This window comes from Hemicordylus capensis, chromosome 3, assembly GCF_027244095.1.
Source record: "Hemicordylus capensis ecotype Gifberg chromosome 3, rHemCap1.1.pri, whole genome shotgun sequence".
In the NCBI taxonomy this organism is placed as follows: domain Eukaryota; kingdom Metazoa; phylum Chordata; class Lepidosauria; order Squamata; family Cordylidae; genus Hemicordylus; species Hemicordylus capensis.
In genome coordinates this window covers 207,953,048-207,974,139 of record NC_069659.1, presented here as the reverse complement: position 1 = coordinate 207,974,139, position 21,092 = coordinate 207,953,048, and the positions used below count along the sequence as shown (strand labels likewise).

Here is a 21,092-nt window from a genome sequence, read left to right as displayed (position 1 = left end):
TCCTGAGGGCCCTCCAGCTCCACCCCTCCCTATTTTCTTCATTATCTCCCTCACTCTGGGGGGCCACCAGGGAGAGGGATGAACACAGGCCCCCTCTCCCCTAGCTACGCCCCTGTTCTCACCCTCTGTCCTTGTTCAAAAATAAAAGCTAGCCAGCCACTCTTCTTTATATGTGGAATAAGGCTGTCTCATGAACCAACACATGTGACTGTGGCTACTCCATCACATCTAATTTGGCCCTGGATCTGGGTAACCCTGTTGCTTAGGCAATGCCTGCCTCCTTGTCTTGATAACTACTTTCCCTCCACACTGCCGGCTCTGACAGGTGTCTTTTAACATCACTAAGCAGTTGATCAATCGAGTCACTAGCAGAAATCTTTCAGACAAGGCCTCACACACAGGGTAGATTCAGATAACCAATCAAAGTGATGGTGCTTACCTTTAAGGTAGAGATGGGCAAGCCCTCCCAACTCACATCAGACTGGCTTGAAAATTAATTGAATCTTTTTTTAAAATGAAATAACTCCGGGGGTGGGGTATGTTCTGATCCAATCTGAATTTGTTCCTCAAACCCCCATCTACCCACCCCCTGATCTCCCAAGCAACCTGTTCTTTAAATACTTATCAAGCAAGACAGCAGCAGTGGTAATAGTGTCTGGCTACAAGAAGAGAAAAGGAAATATGAGAGTTATTTCTAGCCTTCCCCCTCTCCAGAACACTCATAGTACATCAACATAAAGCCCCAGTGGTACCTGAGAAGCTTTTTCAAGAAGTACTGATACTGCAAACTACATTTCTCAATGGCCCTGATAGCAATGTGCCAAGTGTAAGGAGGTGGGGTGGGGGAAGAGTCCCCTCTCTTTTCTTCCAGTCCACTACTGCCATCTCTGGAGCAGCAGAAAAGGTAAGCAGATGAGGGTGGGGAGGTGGCAGAAGGCAGGTTTGTAAGCAAAAGGGAGGGTGGATGGGAAAGAGGAATGATGGATATGGACACTCACAGGGTGGTTTGGTGTAGGGATCAGACTTAGTTGCACTTCCAGTAAAGGAATTCAACTTAGTTCAAAGTTCAACTTAGGCTAAGAATTATATTTTGAGTTTTTGAGACATAGTTTGGTTTTTCTGAACCCAGTTCTGAGCTTGGCTGGTGCCGTTCTCTGAGTCATTAGTCATTTGTGATTTTTGCATAGAAGAACCAACTTTTAAAAAGGTGCTGTGCCTTTGTTGCCTGGAAATGATTCTCACTCATCACAGGCAACCAGGCAAATGGCTCTTTAGCCACTTGATTCAATACATATACCGATTTACATACCCTTGGTATGCACATGTGTAGATCATGATATGTGTGTAGCAATATGTGAGTGAAACACCCATAGATCTAGATATGTGTCATATATTCATCTTTCTGTTTGAGCACACACAAATATCACCACTGATGTGCTTATATATATTTTAAAAATCCTGCCTCCTCTGGTGTCAGAAAGTCTAAAGAGATAATAAGGACCGAATTGCATTTACAGCCTCAGCATAAAAGTGCCAAAAAAGAATAACTTAAGATGCTCTTGAGCAAGACCATTAATGAGTCTTCTAGATGTTAAAAGGTTTTATGCGCCTCTTTTCTTATTAAAAAAAAATGCTAAAATGTAATGCCATGATATTGCCTCTGAGAAATAGAAGATAAAGTGATACACATATGCGGAATACATGGAGATGAAGAAGGTTACCTTGGCAACCAAACCATGGAAAAGCTTTCCTCAGCTATATTAGAATACCAAATATTGGACAAAATACACTCCCCCCCCCCCCGCCAATCCAGCTACAACTTGCAAAATACATAATTACAAGAGTAGACCTGCAAAGAGTGTTCATGGTTTGGGTAGGAGAGCATCTCCAAATCTGCATCACAATATGGGTGGCAGTGGCAGCTAGTGCCTCCAAAAGGTTAGAAGTCCCACCCACCCTGTCAAACCAATCCCACTTGCAGAGCTTGATTGGTCTAGAGGCAGGACCTGATGGGTCAAAGTTCTAGAGGCAGAACCTCTAGAATCACAATATAAATAGAGTAAAAACAGTTAAAACTTCACAAAATACAGTAAAAACAGCTCATAAAATAAAAACAAATTAAACAATTTAAAATTAATTTCAGTTAAAAGCCTGAGAAAACAGGTGCATCTTGAGGGTCTTCCTAAAAGCAAACAGAGAAGAAGATGCTCTTATTTCAACAGGGAGCATATTCCAAAGCCCCAAGGAAGCCACAGAGAAGGCCCGGTCCTGAGTCGCCACCAAACAAGCCAGCAGCAACCTTAATCAGACCTTTCCAGAAGATCATAATGGGCAACAGGATTCATGACAAAAAAGGCACTCCCTTAAATACCCTGGACCCAAGCCACTAAGGGCTTTATAGGTAATAACCAGCACTTTGTATTTCGCGTGGAAACATATCAGCAGCAAGTGCAGTTCTTTTAAAATTAGTGTTATATCTTCAGGTTGTCTCAAATACCAGTCTGGCTGCCACATTCTGTACCAATTGTAGTTTCCAAACTAAGAACAAAGGCAGCCCCACATAGTATATGCACCACTGTTTTAAAGTCCTTTACCTCCAGAAATGGATGCAGCAGACATGTCAGCCAAAACTGATACAAGTGCTCCTGGCCACTGCCTCAACTTGAGAAATGAGAGACAGTTTTGGATCCAGGAGCACTCCCAAGCGATGTACCTGTTCTTTCAGGTGGAATGTAACCCCATCCAGAACAGACAGATCTAAACCATCTCTCAGGTCCTGACACCCCACAGTCAGTACTTGCATCTTATTTGGATTCAACTTCAGTTTGTTATTCCTCATCCAGCCCATTGCTGCCTCCAGGCAGGCATTTAAGGAAGTTATGCCATTTCCTAATAAGGTTGATATGGAAGAAATAGATCTGGATGTCATCAGCATATTGATAACATCCTGCACCAAAGCTCCTGATGATCTCTTCTGCAGGTTTCATGTAGATGTTAGAACATTAGAGACAGTATGGAGCCTTGTGGAACTCCATACTTTAGTTCTTGCTTTGCAGAGCAGCAGTTTCTAAGCGACACACCTGAAAACTACTAGAGAGGTAGGAAATGAACCACTGTAAAACAGTGCCACCCAATCCCACCCTTCTCAGATGATCCAGAAGGATACTATGGTTAATAGTCGAACACCGCCAAGAGATCCAAAGGGATTAGCAGAGTCACACTCCCTCTGTCGATAGTCAATTGGAGATCATCCATCAGGCCAACCAAGGCAGTCTCAACCCCATAGCCCACTAGAAAGGTTCAAAATGGGTCTAGATAATCTGTAACATCCAAAACTGACTGGAGCTGAGAGTCCACTGCCTGCTCAATCATGCCCCACCATGGAAGATTAGAAATGGGTCTGTAATTAGCTAACTCCAAGGGATCCAATGCAGGTTTCTTCAAATAAGGTCTAATAATTGCCGCCTTAAGACAAGGAGGCATCCTGCCCTCCCTCAGAGAAACATTTATAATATTTATCAGACCCTCTCTGATAATACGATTACCAGATGAGATAAGCCAAGTTGGGCAAGGGTCAAGAGAACAGGTTGTAGGACACACAGTCCAAAGCAATTTGTCCAAATCCTCAGGAGTCACAAACTGGAAGTGATCCAATCTAATCCTATAAGAGGAGTTGCTGGACATTTCCACAATAGACTCTGCAGTAACTGTGGAATCCACTTAGGCCTGAATACAAGAGATTTTATCCACATAACTTTCATTGAAGATGTCGCAGCAAGTGACTGACGGTTTCAAGTTCAAATTCAAGGGGGAGGGGCATATTATAGCCCCTTCACAACTCTATACAACTCTGCTGGATGTGAATTTGTGGAAGCAATGCGGGCAGAAAATAACCGCTTCTTTGCTGTCCTCACAGCCAGAGCATAGATCTTCAAATGTGTTATACGTTGCAACCTATCAGATTCACACTGAGTGTTCCTCCACTTGCACTCTCGTCATCTACCTTGCTGCTTCAGATCCCATAGTTCCAAATACCACAGGGCTGATTTTGAAGCAGGTCAGAGAGGACGTTTAGGAGCGATTGTGTCTACTGCTCTAGTGAGTTAATTATTCCATGTTTGTACCAGAGCATCGACAGAATCACTAGCAGAGCCAGCTCTAAACCCTTCCAAGGCTTATTGGAATCCTATTTGATCTGATAACCTTCTCGGGCAGACCATCCTAATAGGCCCTTCACCCCTGCAGAGGTGGGTTGTAGTTGCAAGTCCTAGTTTAAACTGATGGTGGTCCATCCATGACAATGGGGAGAAGACAGGAGTCCACACCCACGGAACACCATCCTGATCAGAGCAAAAGACCAAATCAAGCATGTGACCAGCATAATGTGTCAGTCCATAAAACAATTGGGATAGGCCCATAGTTGTCATGGCCCCTATGAACTCCTGAGCTGCTTCTGACAACTCAGTTCCAAAATGAACACTGCAGTCCACCACCAACAACAACAAGCTGGGCAACTCCAATGTCAACTCTGCAACCAGGTTTATCAGCTCAGGGACTCCGTTGGGGAGCAAGGAGATCAGTACACCAACAGAAGTCCCAGTCTATCCTTGGTCCCTATATTTAGGTATACAGACATTCAATATAGGCCAGTTCCCTGAAAGGGATCCTGGTAAGGGAGATGGTACTCTTATAGACCATAACCACCCCACCTCCCCACCCCCACCTGCTCCACTATGGAGTAACTGCCCATCTCTGGACAGCTCAAGACACATACTTGTACCAGGCGCAGCCAATTACTAGGCAACAATAAGAGTCTTCCTTTTAGCAGCCCAAAACTATATGTTGGCCACAGCCCTCGAGCCCACTCCTGAAGGCCACCATCAAAAGCTGGCCTCCTTTGGTGGCCAGCTTTGGTGACTGCTTGCAGGTGGCCCACCCAATGGCAGGCTGTGCTGGCAGCTGTACCCCCCAGTGCTGTTTCCCTTTATATGGGCCAAGATAGGGCTGCATGAAATGGCACAGGGACATGATGTAGAGGTGATGTCGAAGCAGCACCTTCTTTGTTACAGTGAATAACAATGGTGCATGTGGTGTATGTATCTGGCCATTTGTGGGGAGACAGCCATGTCATCCTTATCATTCACTTACTACCTAAAAAAATGGCAGCCCTTCTCCAGCAGCAGAAAGAAGGGACAGAGAGGAGCACCAATCCATCCCACAGATGACAGATCTAGTTGCAACATTGCAGGTGCAGCTGGAGAAGTGCTTTAGCTGCTTGATGCACAAGAAGAAGAAGAATGTTATGGGCACTGTGTGAGACCCCCCCAGGCTGCAATGGAGCATTCACCAATATTTATTTATTTATTTATTTATTTTATTTTTTACATTTTATATCCCGCTCTTTTTCCAAGGAGCCCAGAGTGGTGTACTACATACTTCGGTTTCTCCTCACAACAAGGATATGAAGGTCAGGCTAGTAGAAAAGGTTCCTTCCATTGTCTGGTTTCATCTAATGTCTCCCAATCTGCTGCAATTTGTGGGGCATACACAGTGAAAGATGAAGCCTTGCTGGACTGCCAGTGCCTATTATTCTTCTGCCCACCTGCAGCCTGCCAGTTTGCCTCTCAAACGGTGTCCACCTCTAGCAGACCTCACCCTGCAAGTCATAAACCTCTTCTCTTTGGGGTTTTGCCAACATTCTGTTGCCCACCTCCATTATCCCTACTTCTTTTGGTGCCAGGCCACCCTGGGGTACTTGGTGTCCATACAAGCCCTGTCATAGCTGAGGTACTTGCCTGCCAACTCACTTGCTCTCCTGGCCTTCTGCTTCTCTGCCCACATGCGACTCTCCCTTTCAAGAACAGAGACACTGGTGGCCACTGTGCCCATACAGAGCGGCTACTCATTTTAATAAGAGAAAGAGAGACTGTGCCCATGTGATCCTGCATATGCTCACCTCAGTGAGTGAGAGAGAGACTGTGTCCAGCAGACTCCTGCTTGCCAGACTAAGAGAAAGAGACATTGTGCCCCCATGCTGCTACTGTTGCTGCCTACTGGCCATTGTGACCTCGTGCTGATGCTGCCCGCCTGAAGGAGAGAGACTGGCCATTGTGATGTGTTGATGCTGTCTGCAGGTTGACTGGCTCACCATGAGTCCTTGCAGTTGCTGTCCATATGAAGAAGAGACACTGGACTCTGTGCCCACATGTTGGAGCCACTTGCCTGAGACCTTTGCTCCCCTGGCTAGACAGGAGATTCTTTACATTTCAAGCCCCCAATGCTTGACAGTGGGCAGTTTTAAAAAGAAAATGGTATCCATCGCATGTATTCACACTGACAAATGTACAGCAACTATTTCTTCTCTCCTCCCCACTTCTCCCTCAGTGGGTCAGGAAGAAAGAAGTAAGCTGGACTGGCCTACTTCTCCCTCCACCCTGCTTTCTCTCCTCACTGGCCACTCAGTGATAAAGACCTGAACATGGTGGTTTCCCACAAGCTGATGTCTCTACATGGTGAGGAGAGAAAAATCCTCTGTCTGATTTCAATTGCTTAGCACATGGAGGTTCTACTCATTGTCCTCTGCATGGAGAGAGCAGGATCATGCCCATGGAAGTGGGGTGGGGCTGGTTCTAAAATGTCAAGGGACTATCAGAATAGATGGGCCACCTTTGCTTTGGTAGAATTCAAGGGAATAAGCACAGGTCTCTTTCCATCCCCAAGATATTCTATCCACCTTATGATCATGCAAATTACTTATTATGATAATCTTGTTTTTGCTTTGTATGACTTGGATAGCCTCGTGTTATTTATGATGCTATAACTCATTTTCAGATGCACTAAGTGCCATATTAGCATGGATTTTCTGGCCAGCATGATTAGTTGGCAAACAAAGGAATAAACAGGGTTACAACTTTTAACTATCCCCCCCCCCCAAAAAACCTTAATTGTTTCTTGTACTGTAATTTGCTTTCATTATGTTTTGTAGCATTCCCAGTTCTATGAGGGAGGAAGAAGGGTGGCTTTATGGATACAATTAAAGCATGATCATTATTTAAGATTACTGTATTTTCAGTTTAAACATAATGATTACAAAGGTTGCCCACATTAAGGGATTTCTTTTTCTCAAACTTTGTCAAAGCCAGCCTCCTAAACTTATATATATATCTCAGATTTCACTACATGGAACTAAGGCCCAATTTATACAGAACATGGGCCAGAGATCAAGCCCTTTCCCATGTAAGCATTCTATATGCATCCCATCACATGTAAATATAGTTGCAATGGCCTATGGCTGAGCATAATAAATATTGATTGATCGATGTAGAATATAGTGACCCATGTCGTGGCCTGTTTGCATGCAGTGTTAGCATGCCAGTTATTGATGACCCAAACAGGCATGCTGCTAGTATGCTAATGCTACATACAAATGGGCCAGAGCATGTGGTAAGTGCATCTAACTGTGAGTGGCCACAGATGGAACACTGCATGCATCATTCTAGGAGAAGTCAGGGTTATGGTAAGCAAGTAACAAACAGAGGGGGCTTCATAGTTGCATGGGGCCCAGGAACATGAAGGACTATGGGATTCCATAAGGCCCCTGGGAGACAAGAGCTGTTTCCCACAGTGCAGCGGTATCTTTTGAGGGTTTCCATTGCCATATCTTACCCCAGACATACAGGCTACTGGTGCGGCAGGAGATTTGGCAGCCACAGCAGTTCCAACTTGTATCCTCCCCAGTTCCGTTATCTATCCCCTCCCTCACATGCGGTGACAAGCGGGACCCCGGATGTCTCACACAAGAGGGAGGGAGGAGTGGATGACAAGACGAAAGAAGAAGCAGGTGGGAGCAGCCTGGCTGCTTTGTCTCCTCCTGCATCAGGAGATTGGATCAGGGAAGGGTCGTAGCTCAGTGGGAAAGCACCTGCTTTGCATGCAGAAGCCCCCAGTTTCAATCCCTGGCATCTCCGAGTAGGGTTAGGCATAACTCCTGCCTGAAAATCTGCTAGTAGTCAGTCAATGTAAACCAAGCCTGCTCAACTTTGGCCCTCCTGCTGTTTTTAGACGCCAACTCCCATAATCCCCAGCCACAGTGGCCAACAGGCAGGTATTATGGGAGTTGTAGGCCAACATCTGCAGGAGGGCCAAAGTTGAGCAGCCCTGAGAGCTAGATAGACCAATGTTTGACTCAATAGAAGGCAGTTTTATGTAACCTATATGAATTTAAATTTCTCCCTCAGGGGTAGGACTTGGCAATTCTGTTTTACAGTCACCAGCTGGTCTGACGTGATCACTACACAACATCAGTCTCTGGTTCAATTCACACGTGTTTTCATTGCTCGCTGACTGTAATGTCAAATGATGAACTACATGTGTGAATGAATCGCCATAAATAAATCTTTTGCATCTCTCTTCCAAGACAATTTGCATGATATAACAGGGGAGCTACACGCCATGTTTAAGGGGAAACTGAATGTTTGCATGAAGTCTAGGCACATAAGCTGAAATCCTAACACTCAATTTAAAATTCTAAACACTAATTCTCTATTTGTACTCCTTTCATGCTCAGATTCTTTTTCCCACTCTCAGAGAGAATAATTGGAAACTTAATAGGTCAACACTTTCTACCCAAAGAACAAAACACTGCTGTAGAATAAAATTATGAAGAGGCCACTGAAGTCTTCAAAAGAGGAAGAGATATCAGCATTAGAGGGTTCAGGTCATATTTGCTCAGCAGAATTCTGGAGCCTTTGAATTTAGTTCCTCCTCCTTGTTTTTAGTCCAGTGGTGGAACTGTTCACATTCTATGCCACATCTGAGGAAATGCACATTCTTTCTCAAAATGCATTTTGATAATAGCATATAGAGGATGGCTGTCATATTTTTTTCTGGCCTCGTTTCTATAACTTTTATAATGATTTTACATAAATTAAGCAGATAAAAGCTTTTCTGGACATGGGGGAAAACTTCAGCTGCTATATTTCTGTGTCAGGCTGTTAAAGATGCAGGAGCAGGAAAAAAGCAAGAGACAATACTATCTTTGCTTATGGCTATTTGGCATGCATGTTTTATTCAAAACCCGATATTTACTTTTTAAAAAAACCCCAAAAAATTAGGAGCTAATGCCCAGACCGTAAAAGTCCTGCACTGCTTTGGCAATGAGTATTTTTGCACCCTCAGCCTTATATTCCATCCAGATAGCTAAGTCCCAACAAACTATGTAAACAAGATAGTGGATAGATCCCTTGGCTAATGGCATCCTCTTATCTTTGACACTGTTTGTTGCTTGCCTGCTCCAGGTGGGCCCCAACCATTGACTTCCACTAGCCCGGCTGTCTGGCCTCTCTGCATCTCTGGAATAGATGTGTCTTCTGAATCTTTTCTCTACAAGCCATGCCTATCTCTTGGTCACAGTTTGGATCACAGTCCTTCCACCATGCCAAGCAAATGCCACCTACAGTGATTCTTTCCAGGTGCTAGCACTAATACTGTGCTGCTTTGGCTTCCCATGCATTCTCAAATTCTAAATAGGATTGCCAGGTTGCAATGTAGGGTCAGTGTGTGTGGCTGTGTAGCTTCCCTGTTGCAGCAACATATACATTTTTAAAGAGGTATCCTCTCAAGTTTAACTAAAAGGCAAAAACAAGGACAAAGCAGGAACAATTTAAAGCCAGGTGCCAGAAATAAGGATTATCCAAGGAAAACAAGAACAGCTGGAGCAAATGTGAATTGCATTTGCTACATAATTTCATCCCCCCTCCACACACACCCGACCCTCACAAGCACATTCATTGCCACCTTACTTCTGAGGGCTCATAATGTTTGCAAACGGCTTAAGGCACAATGTAGCACTCAAACTGCCATTAGGATCAGGCAGTGGCCCCTGATGTGAGAATAGGGATGGAATCTGTATGAAAGAATATCCCTATTTTCATCTGTGAAATGTGGAGGGTATGAAATGAAAAGATCCTGCAAGTCATAAGGCTCATAATTAATGTTTTAGCTTGAAAGTGAATTCATAATCACACAAACAAGTTTTAAGAGTTTTAGTGTTTATAATTAATATTTCAGTCTGGAGAGCATATCAGATCTTTTAAATCCTCACTTTTTTGTCTTCTGCATTTTAAATAATTCAAGAACTGTGAGATGCTGGAGAGCTTTCTTTGTGTGATAAGGCAGCTCACACGAAGGGGCTTCCCATTTAAGGTTCCCCTCAGTGCACATGAGCAAAAAGACCAAAAAAGAAAGAAACTTGATACTTTAAATAAAAGTATCTACAGATGATACTTTGATAAAAGAAACTTAAGATACCGCCTAGAGATACACATATGAGGAGGGGTGTGTGTGTGTGTATGTACACACACACACACACACACACACACACACACGTCTTCAATCAATCATCTTTATTACAGTCAAAGACCAGCACAGTTTATAATACAGTAATACAGTAAAATAGATAAACATAAGGCAATCAGATTATTATTGGGGGCAGGGAGCAGAATACATGTTACATGAATTACTAAAAATTAATATACTATAAACTATAAGATTGGGATTTGTATTACAGCTCTAGTGGGAGGACTAATGAAATAAGAGTCTAAGAAATACAAGATATTTAAAATATACTATACTATAGAATAGAATATAGGTAAAATATAGGATAAAACAGCTATTTAAAATACTAAGGCAACTAACTAAAATGAGTCAAACTAATATAGTAAAATCTACTACATGAAATTAATCAATTATAAAATACAACTTTAGTAGAATATATAATATACAACTCTAGTGCACCTACAAATATCAATGAATAAAAGACATCTACAAAGGTCAAGAATATAGAAAGAGATACTATAAGATGTACTATAGAGTAAAGGCGAAAATAAAATGACTAACTAAAATGACTGACTAAAACAGGATGATCTAGTAAAGTAAAGTAAAGTAAAGTGTGCCATCAAGTCGGTGTTGACTCCTGGCGACCACAGACACCAGTGGTTGTCTTCTAGTCAAGTCGTCAGTAATTAAAATCAGCTGCACAGATTATGGGCTGACAGCCAGGGCCCAACAAATCTTGCATGCAGAACCTAGCAGTATTGTACGTGAAAGTCTGCTTTTCATCCGAGAGCAGCATGTTAGTGTAGACTTGGCTGGGGTGACCAGGGTAGCTGAGTAGTAGAGGGAGTATGAGTTTATCTCAGCTATCTTTATAAAAGGTGCAGGAAAGGAGTACATGCTCAGTGGTTTCCACCTCCCCAGAGGCACAGGTGCAAAGCCTTTCCATAAATGTTCCTGTATTTCCCCTCCCAAACAGTGCATGGAAGGGCATGACATTGGGCAAGGGTGAACGCCCTTCTGTGGCTTGGTATTTCCAGCTGTGTCAGATATGCGGGGGGTGGGGGAGAGACCGTGAACCTGGAGCTGTCTGAGGCCAGGAAACCACGTACCCTACTTAGATCCGCCTGGTGTTCTGTATCCAGGGTCCTCTGTTTGATGGCCGTTTTCGACTTGTCACAGCCCATATCAAGGAGGAGAGCCGGGGAGAAGCAAAATATTGCCACCTTGTCATAGACTGCCCACTTCCAAGAGGATTGGAAAATGTCCTGTGGGGTTAACAGGGCCAGGCCCCAAGGGCAAAGGGCTAATTTGAGCCAGTGGTTGAGAACAATCATCCAAATTTTGGCCTCAACTTTTATCATGCCATTTTCCAAATGCAGCAAGGCACTTGTAAAGCCACCCTTAGGGATTTAGATTGGACACGTTCCAGTATGATACAATTGGAGGGGGGTCTTGAGTGGGCACCATAGAGTAATTGTGCCATCGGCTTGGCCTCATATAGTTTGAGCGCTGCAGGTACATAATGGCCACCTCTAGTCTGAAGGAACCTCAAGATAGCAGCAGAGCTCCTCTGTGCCACTAGGGTAATGTGTTCACAGTGGATCTTTCCTGAGCTAGAGGCATGAAGAACCACACCCAGATATGTAAAACAGGCAACTTGTTCAACTCTGTGGCCATCAATACTCCAGTTGCGGATCTTAGGTCTTCTGGCAAAGGCCATGACCTTAGTTTTTTGGTAGTTTATTTCAAGCTGTTCATATTTGCAATGCTGTGACAATGCCGACAACACCCCTCTGAGGCCTACGGGGTCCTTGAAAGGATTGCAGCAGCATCTACACAGAGTAGAATGGAGATGGATCCTTCAGCCAACTTAGGAGGGTGGAAGTCGGGGTTGTTGAGGCAGTTCACCATGACATTGATGTAAAAATTGAACAGAAGTGGGGCCAGGATGCAGCCCTGTTTGACTCCCTTCTGGGTTGGTACAGGGTTTGAGAGGTGTCCTTGAGGAGGGCTACATCTCACTCTGAGTGTTGTATCTGTGTGGAGGGCAAGGATCAGAAAAAGCAGCCTTTGATCAATCGTGGTGGATTCAAGCTTTTCCCATAGCTTGACTTGGGAGATAGAGTCAAATGCAGCCTTGAGGTCTATGAAGACAGCGTACAGGGAAGAGGAGTTGTTAGAGGAAAATTTTTCAATGAGATGTTGAAGCACCAGGCACTGATCAGTTGTGGATCTGCCTTCTCTAAAACTGGCTTGTTCGTCCACCAGCATTTCTTCTTGTTCTAGCTCAGTGATTCTCAAACTTGGGTCCTCAGGTGTTATTGGACTTCAACTCCCATAATCCCCAACCAAAGGCCACTGAGGCTGGGGATTATGGGAGTTGAAGTCCAATAACACCTGAGGATCCAAGTTTGAGAATCCCTGTTCTAGCTAGTCCTTGAATTTCCCATGTATATGTCTGGCATACAGTTTGCTGATGGTACTGAGTAGGCTAATGGGCCTATAATTGGCAGGGTCATCCCTGTGTCCCTTTGTTAATATGGGGATGATGATCGTCAGCCCCCAGTCCCTGGGAATGCAGCCCTGAGAGTAAATATGCATAAATAATGAGGCCAGAACTGGGGCCCACCACTCCAGATTACTTTTTTATAAGGTCAATAGGAATGAGGTCTTCCCCTGTGGCCTTTCCTGCTTTAGATTGTGAAATAAGGGACTCAACCTCTGATACTATGACTGGAGGCCAGTTGGACAAGTATTTTATATTCTTTAGAGCGGGGCCTGTGTTTACCGTGACGTCTTTGTATAGGTTCTAAAAGTGCAATTGCCAGGTTGCTGGGGGGATATGAGAGTCTATCAGGGTCAGGCCATTGTAGGTAGAGTTAGCCATGATGCACCAGATGAGTCCTCCGCATTGGCTGCCTGGATAAGTCATGACCAGGTAGTCCTCATGGTTTCTCTTTTCTTGATTTTCTGCAGATATTTATATTGTTTCTTGAGGAGTAGCAGATGAGAGAGGGCCTCCGTGGCAACTACTCCTGAACTAGCTCTGTAAGTGAGGTAGGCAGAGGTCAGGGCTTTCCTGGGTTCTATACAGTCCTTATGAAACCAGGGTTTGGATGGGCGCCCAATCTGCTTAGTGGGGTAGTCACCCTTCCTCCATAGATGTTTTTGGAGATTGTACACCAAGTTCTTCTATGTCTCCAGGGAGGCAGGCACAGATGTCAGAGCTATAAGGTTTTGCCAGTAGCTCAAGAAGGATTCTACTTCGAGCATTTACTTTATTGTTTGTTTAAGCTGGGGTGTCCATTTTGCACAGCATCTGCCTTGGCCCTCCATTAGAATATTTATTTATTTGATTGATTGATTAATTGATTGATTGATTTAATATCATATGAGAACCAGCGTGCTGTAGGGGTTAGAGTGCTGGACTAGGACCGGGGACACCCAAGTTCAAATCCCCATTCAGCCATGATACTTTCTGGGTGACTCAGGGCCAGTCACTTCTCTCTCAGCCTAACCTACTTCATAGGGTTGTTGTGAGGAGAAACCTAAGTATGTAGTACACTGCTCTGGGCTCCTTGGAGGAAGAGCAGGATAATAAATAAAATAAAATAAAATAAAATAAAATAAAATATACTGCCCAATGTACAGACAAGAACAGCATCTGAGATTTTTTTAAAAAAAAATTAAAAGGTGGGGGGAAGGGGGAAAAGAGAGAGAGAGAGATTTAAAGGGCAAACACCTGGCAGAAAAGAAACGTCTTCAATAAGATCTTAAAGGCTAAAAGGGAGGAGGCAGACCGAATCGGAGGGCATGGGGGGGGCGTGGAAAGAATTCCAAAGTGAAGGGGCGGCAACAGAGAAAGCCCTTCCATGGGCCCTAATACTACGGACCTTTCTGAGACCAGGGACCAAAAGAAGGGCAACCTGAGAAGATCTCACAGGATGGGACAGGACTGGCCAGGAGAGGCGGTCCTGAAAATAAGCAGGTGCTAAGCCCTGAAGGGTTTTAAAGGAGAGAACCAGCACTTTGAATTGGACCTGGAAGCAAATAGGTAACCAATGCAGTGACCACAAGAGAGGTGTCACACTATCATATCTCCTAGGGCCCATAAGCAGGCGGGTCGCTGCATTCTGGACCAACTGAAGCTTCCGTGTCATCTTCAAGGCAACCCCAGGCAAGGGCATGAGTTACCATTGCCAGGGCCTGTCGGTCGAAATAGAGCCGCAACTGGAGGACCAGGTGAAGCTGGGCAAAGGCACCTCAATATAATATTGGGAGTATAGCAAGTTTCCAGGTGCAACTGTTGGGCAAAGGGCTCCAATTGTAGAAGCAGCAGGAAGTGATAGCTATCTATGTGTGGCATGACTTCAAAGTTCACAACAAAAGGGAGCAGATTCCCAGAGACAGCAATCTAGTCTACAGTGTTTGTTTTTACACCAGACAGACAGGTAAATTCTCCTGGATGGTCACTCTCCATTGAGCCATTTAGGATTTGCAGGTTAAGTCTGGTTAACATTTGTGCCAGACAGAGCCCAGTATAAATTTGTTCTCTGGTCCTTTGAAGAGCGAGTAAGGAGCAGGAATTCAAACTCCAGACATGGGATGGGTAACTGGTGACCAGAGAACAGAGTGTGGTCGTCAGGTCCCATCCTAGCATTGAAGTCACCTCCCCACCACCACCAATAACCACCAGCGCCTTGGGGTTGGTCAAAAGAAGGCCATTTGTGTACTGCTCAAGTTCAGTCCACACAGAGCAGATTACAGGTTTCTGTTGGTGGGGTGGTAGATAGACTTTAATTAACAATAGATCACTGGGGTCAAAGTGAATTAACATAGCCATGGTGAATTGTTTAAGTGAAGTGAGAGGTGTCACTGTAACCTGCACAGAGGTGGAGATTAATATTGCCAAACCTCCTTTGAGCCTTCCATGGCCTGTCCCAGGCATCACCCCCATTGAGACGAGAGATATCCATTGAGCATAAGGTCTTCTGCTGTCCAGGTTTCCTGGGCAAGAATTATGTCAAGTTGGGAGATGAAACTGCTGCAGCCTGTGTCTCTGAAATGGCCCAACCCGGCCAGGTTCCAACATGCGATATTGATTCTATGCTGGTCTTGAGGATGTCATAAGGATGTGATGGGTCTGGGGTTTAGATGTTCATCCACAGAACCACACACACACATACACATACATATATAAGTCTTAAAATGATAATCATTACCAACATGGTAACCAAATGGTAGCCAAGTCCTGAAATTGATTACCAAGTCTGAAGGTAATGGTTTTCAAGCCCGTACTAGCACTCTAACTTATTGACAAAGTCCCATCTGCTAATCCTATGAATGTTCTGACTCATGTTTCAATCTTGTGCATGGCCGGGTAACTTACATCGAGAGATATCTGTACTACAGATGAAGAAAAAAAATCTGCATGAGAATGATCCATTCTGTGACAATGTTAGTTTGAAGTAAGTTTCAGATTTCAGGTTTTTCCAAGGAAGTTGGTTAGAGTAAATTAAGATTGGTTGGTTCAGACTTCATGACCAATCTTGGATTGTTTTTAATCTCAACTGAAAGTAGAATTCTTCAAAGCTCATACAGGCAGAATATTGGGGAATTGTGAGCTCCCAAGGCTAAGGGTCATTTCTCAGAACTAAAATGTAACCATGGTTCCATGTGACATCTGAACGGACCCAATTTCTATTCTAGTAAGGCTCTGGCCACATTTGCATGCAACATTGAACTGCCCCCACGCACGCTCTCCTGTCCGCATTCGGACGTACAGAAAAGCGTCCAGTCAGGAAAGCATCCAGGATGTTCAGGAAAGCATCTTCAGTCTAGGCAAGACTGAAGAGAGGTGGGGAAGATGGCTGTGCAGGCTTCCTTCTTACATGAAGGACAGTCCACTCAGCCAATCAGGGAGTGAGAGAGGGAGGAGTATTTGGATGAAAAGGAGCCTCCCTAGACACTCGGTTTGGAGCAGCCACTGGACAAAGTATCATCAGAACCAATCCCTAATGTTCTTAATATGAGCTGTTGGTCTAGGTCAGGCCTAAATCTCAATCCATTGCAGCACATAGACTACCATATAATACTGCTCATTATCCATCCCTACCTTGCAATCATTTCGCATCATTGCTTTTCAAAATGAATCAATGTAAGGTCATTCTAAGGCCCATTGGGGGGTGTAGTAGTAGTAGTAGTAGTAGTAGTAATGCACAAGGATTTACTGAGAGGTTACAATAATATTCAGCAAGTTTAGACTAAGAGATAAGTAGGATAGTGCATTGTCTACCAAGTGAAAAAGGTGCTGAAATTAATGTGCTCAGGTTGTAGGCAGAAAGGAAGGAGGAAAACAGCGAACAATACAAGATAACGTCATTCCTCTTGTACTTTAGCAACTCCGCATAGCAACTTGCTGGCAGAGATCCTTTCTGAAGAGCAAATAATAAAATTATGTCTTTTTTGCACTGTTAATGAAATGCAAATTAAAATTGGGTGCACATTAATGCAAAGAGTTGAATATCCATTTAATCAGATCCTCCCTGCAGGGTCCAATGATAAAAATGACAGACGACTTACATTACGAATTCTGGACTTGTCTCACCGCGTATGCACTTACCTTGTAAACGAACCGTTATAATGGCACCTGCCTGCTGGGCTGAAGGCTTATGCTGATTAGGACTAGGTCAAAGAAACCCTGCTACTCTCTGAGTTAGGTATTTTAAGGAGAACAGGGACTTCGGGCAGATCTACACTACAAAGTCATACTGACTTAACTGTCATAGTTTGCCTCAAAGAATCCTGGGAATTGTAGTTTGAATCACTTTTAAAATAAAAATCTGCAACAGCTATGAAAAACAACAAGAGTAGGATGAATATATACTGCATGTGCAATGTTGACTCTGTCATGCATCACTTCTCAAATCATTTATCTCCAACCTGTAGTCATAGGAAAGGAAAGGAAAGGAAAGGAAAGGAAAGGTTTTGCCGTCGAATCAGTGTCGACTCCTGGTGACCACAGAGACATTTAACTCGCTAATTACAAAAAAATCCAAGTTTGCCACCAAGTGTATACCCAACAGGGTATGATACACGTCATGTGTGTAACATGTTTGCCACATACACACTTACTACAGTATCTCAACACATCTTAGATGTACACATAATAAATGTAGTATATGGAGTGATCCATACAGATCTTTTAAAATTGTTTGTATTACTACAGATTATTAGGGAAAAGAGGAAGATGAGCCAATGCGCTGCTATTTTTGGTGGCAGCCTCAGTCTCCTGTAGGGATGTGCATGAAACGGATTTTGCATTTTGTTTTGAGTTTGAAACAAATTACATATGTCTGAAAAATTTCATTGAAACAGTGATTGACACCAGTTCTTTTGAGGGTTTCAGCCATAAGGAACTCAAACCCCCCATTGTTCCCCATGCGTAGCTCATAGGGTCTCCAAAGTGTGTTGGGTGGTAGGATATGATGGGTGCTACCTAGCACCCAACCCACATGATTCATGGGCAATTTTAACAAAATGTTAACCTTTCCCCAAAACCCTCATAGGAACCTATGGAATAAGGATGGAATAAGATCCAACTGCAAAATCAGGCTCATCATTACATGTTTATATCCAGCCCTTCCTCCTCCAAAGAATTCAAGACAGAATACATTTTTATTCTTCCTCCATGACAACAACTTTATTAAGTAGATCAGTTTGAGTGATAGTGACTGGCCCAGTGTCATTCATGCCCTCCAGCTGTCCTCATGTACATGTGTAGTGGATTTAATCCAGCCTTTGTCTTAGGGAAAGCCCATGTAAGGGGAAGAAAAATGTGAAATCATCCCAGAGTAAGCTTTCACCCACAAAGACTGCTCTCCCAAACCTTCCTGGTAGATAATATGCTGCCACCACACCCACTTGTCAAGGGTTTGACAATGCCCCCCCCCCCGAGATTTTGGTGAACGTCCAAGGAGACTCTCCTTCTCTTATTATTGGAAAAGTACAAACACCCTCCATGTGCAGCTTACATGTGGTGAGAAAACTTGGTAGAGTTGCTGAGCAATCAAAACTGAGACATGTGTTGCACCAGAGTAAAATCCCCTTTCCTGAGTTAAAAATCCACTCAGAGGCTTATCAAAATTGCAAAGAACAACAAAAAGAAAAACTTGACTCAAAATACTTCAGACTGTTTCCATCTGAGGCGTTCCCAGCTTTTAGTTACAGGTGAAAGGGACACTCAGCAGCTCCAAGAATACTTCTGAAAGCACCCTCAGATGATATTGTATGTATGTATTGGTTTATTTCGGCCCAAGGCCAGCATAAATGATATTGGGGCGGCACACTTTAAAAATCGTGGTTACCCAGTTGCAAAGAACATAGATGTAGTACAAAAAACACCTTTTAAGAGTTTACAGAGACTTTTGCAACACCCTATTGGAACGGCGCAGGATCAGTGTTTCTTAGCTTAGTTGCATTACAGAAAAAACATCATAGAACAATTGTAAGGATATGCAAGGCACACACAAAAAACCATAAGTTTCTTACACAAACTGACTAGCAAAATGTTCCCTAGATTAAGTCCCCTTTTCCTTGAAAACTCACCCCACACCTGATGAGAGTCAAGTATCCTGCAATCCTGTCTCTCAAGGATCTGCAGTTTGTTTCGTAGCCATCTCCCTGGCTACTCCACCTCCTGTTACAAGCCTAGCCTGGCCCCAACTGAACAAAGGGAAGTTCTCTTCCTGCCGCATGGCCTTCAGGGTCCCACCCACCATGTGCTGAATGGCCGATCCCTAGCCTGTCAGTCAGGATAGGGTACACTTCCAGTTCACTCTTTACAGGAAAGGAAAGGCTGTTACTGCCTGATCGTTACAACTTGTATGTTCCCAGCCATCGGGTGACAATCCTTGTTCCTTCCAGTTCCAGGGGAATCGTGGATAAGGGCTGCTAGGCCCAGAGTAAGCTGCAAGCCTCTTGCTGCCCCCGCTCCCTCTGGAGTGCACCTCTCTCTTCCCTTCCCTTCCCTTCCCTTCCCCTCTTCGCTCCTCACACCCCATGCCACTCGCCAACTTTCCCATTAACTCTCCTCCCTCAGGAAGAGAAAGTCATTGAAGGAGAAAACAAGTACCGGGAGTGCTCTACTTAAGGATGGGGGCAGGTGGGAAGGAAGGGAAAGGAGATGTAAAGAAGGGAAAGGGCCCCACTGAGGAGGGGGGGAGGGAAGAGAAGAAGTGTCTCACTGGGGAAAGAGGAGGGGGAGGAAGTCCAAGCCCCCTAGGTTGCTTGCTCCCAACACTTCCATAGGCATATCCCTATTTTCATTAGTAAAATGTTGGAGGGTATGAGTATAGCCATACACTGCATACTCTTATTAAAGTCCTTCTCACAAACAATTTGGACTGTGTTCTCAGAATGCTGTCACAGGAAGGGAGGACAGTTCTGAATTTTTAAATGGAGAGGTGCCAGGACTCAGGCCTGCAGTGGAGCTTTGCTCCTTCATTCCAAGCACATAGGGACAGGTTGCTGTTGCTCAGTGAGGAGGGAAAGGCATTCTGCTATATGTTCACATGTGCTGTTCTGTTTTATACATTATTAGTTCATGTCTGTTTCCTTACAAAAGAAGCAGGGTAAACGATGAGAAAGGTAGTTATACATGGGCATGGCTAATGGAGAAATTGTGAGGCTTCATGGCCAGCAATACATTTATTCCACTTAGAGTAGAGCATGTGCATAAGGCTTCTTTCCTGAGGCAAGTCCCATTGAACCATCTGGGACTTACCTCTGATAAAATATGCACAGGATTGTGCTGTTTATCTCTCTCCCACTGAAATAAATGAGAAAGATGCATATTAACATTGCATCGATCATGCCCCAATTTCTGATCCAGGCCCTGGGATCCTATCCTGCTCCTTTTTGACTATGTCATCCCAAGCTACAATACACATGGCAAACACAGGGCTAGCAAAATGAAACACACTAAAATGATATGGTTGAATTATTTTTACCATTGCACTGGCTTAAGAAGCAAATGACTATGTGTATGGAATGAGCACTCAGTTTCCGTCCTAGCTAGAGCGTCTGCTGCAGGCCAGCAGACAACCTGATGTGAGTCAGTAGTGAGCTTCTTTGAAGTTAATCAAGTCAATACCTCCCTCCAGAAATCATGGGCGAGACTTCAAAAGATTATGAAGGAGCTCCTGAGGGAGGGGAAAAATATATATGACAGATGACAAAGAGTGGCCCTCTGAGATAATTATGTAAATAGACACAACGCTATATCTGCAAAGGGGAAACTATTTGGAGGAGCCAATTAACTTATTCTAAAATGCAAGCACATATATAACTTTTTGGCACAGTCCATGTTTATCATAATGCAGTCATTTTCAAGCTACATCCCAGGAAACCCTCAGAACTTCTTTTCGGACATTCCTCAATGAGAAGATGAGTAATGGTGGACAAGCTACCATGAAGATAGCTTGTGCACCACTGCTGCTATTCCTCTATAAGGCACAGGTGTCGGGGAAAGTTGGATGTGTTCAAAGTTTCACTTTCAGTTTGCACAAGTGACAGCTAGCTCCAACAGGTCAAATCAGAGTTTCCTGTGAACTGAGAGAACACTGTAAAATATGCCTCACAATTCTTTACAGTGCTCAGGGGTTTCTCAGGAAATATTTCATTGTGGAAAGGATTATCTGATAGTAGGATGTCTGAGTATAGCTGTATACTGTATACTATGTAGGCAGTAGGCATAG

At 43.9% G+C, this 21,092-nt stretch overlaps 1 protein-coding gene across 1 annotated transcript in view; it reads right to left on the bottom strand.

The window, feature by feature from the left end:
* Positions 1–17,008, bottom strand: part of LOC128351680 (uncharacterized) — a 337,204-nt gene extending 320,196 nt beyond the window's left edge. The window contains exon 1 of the mRNA XM_053311423.1: positions 16,958–17,008. The gene's annotated coding sequence lies outside the window, so the exon portion shown is untranslated. The remainder of the gene's footprint in view (positions 1–16,957) is intronic.
* Positions 17,009–21,092: the final 4,084 nt, after the last annotated feature.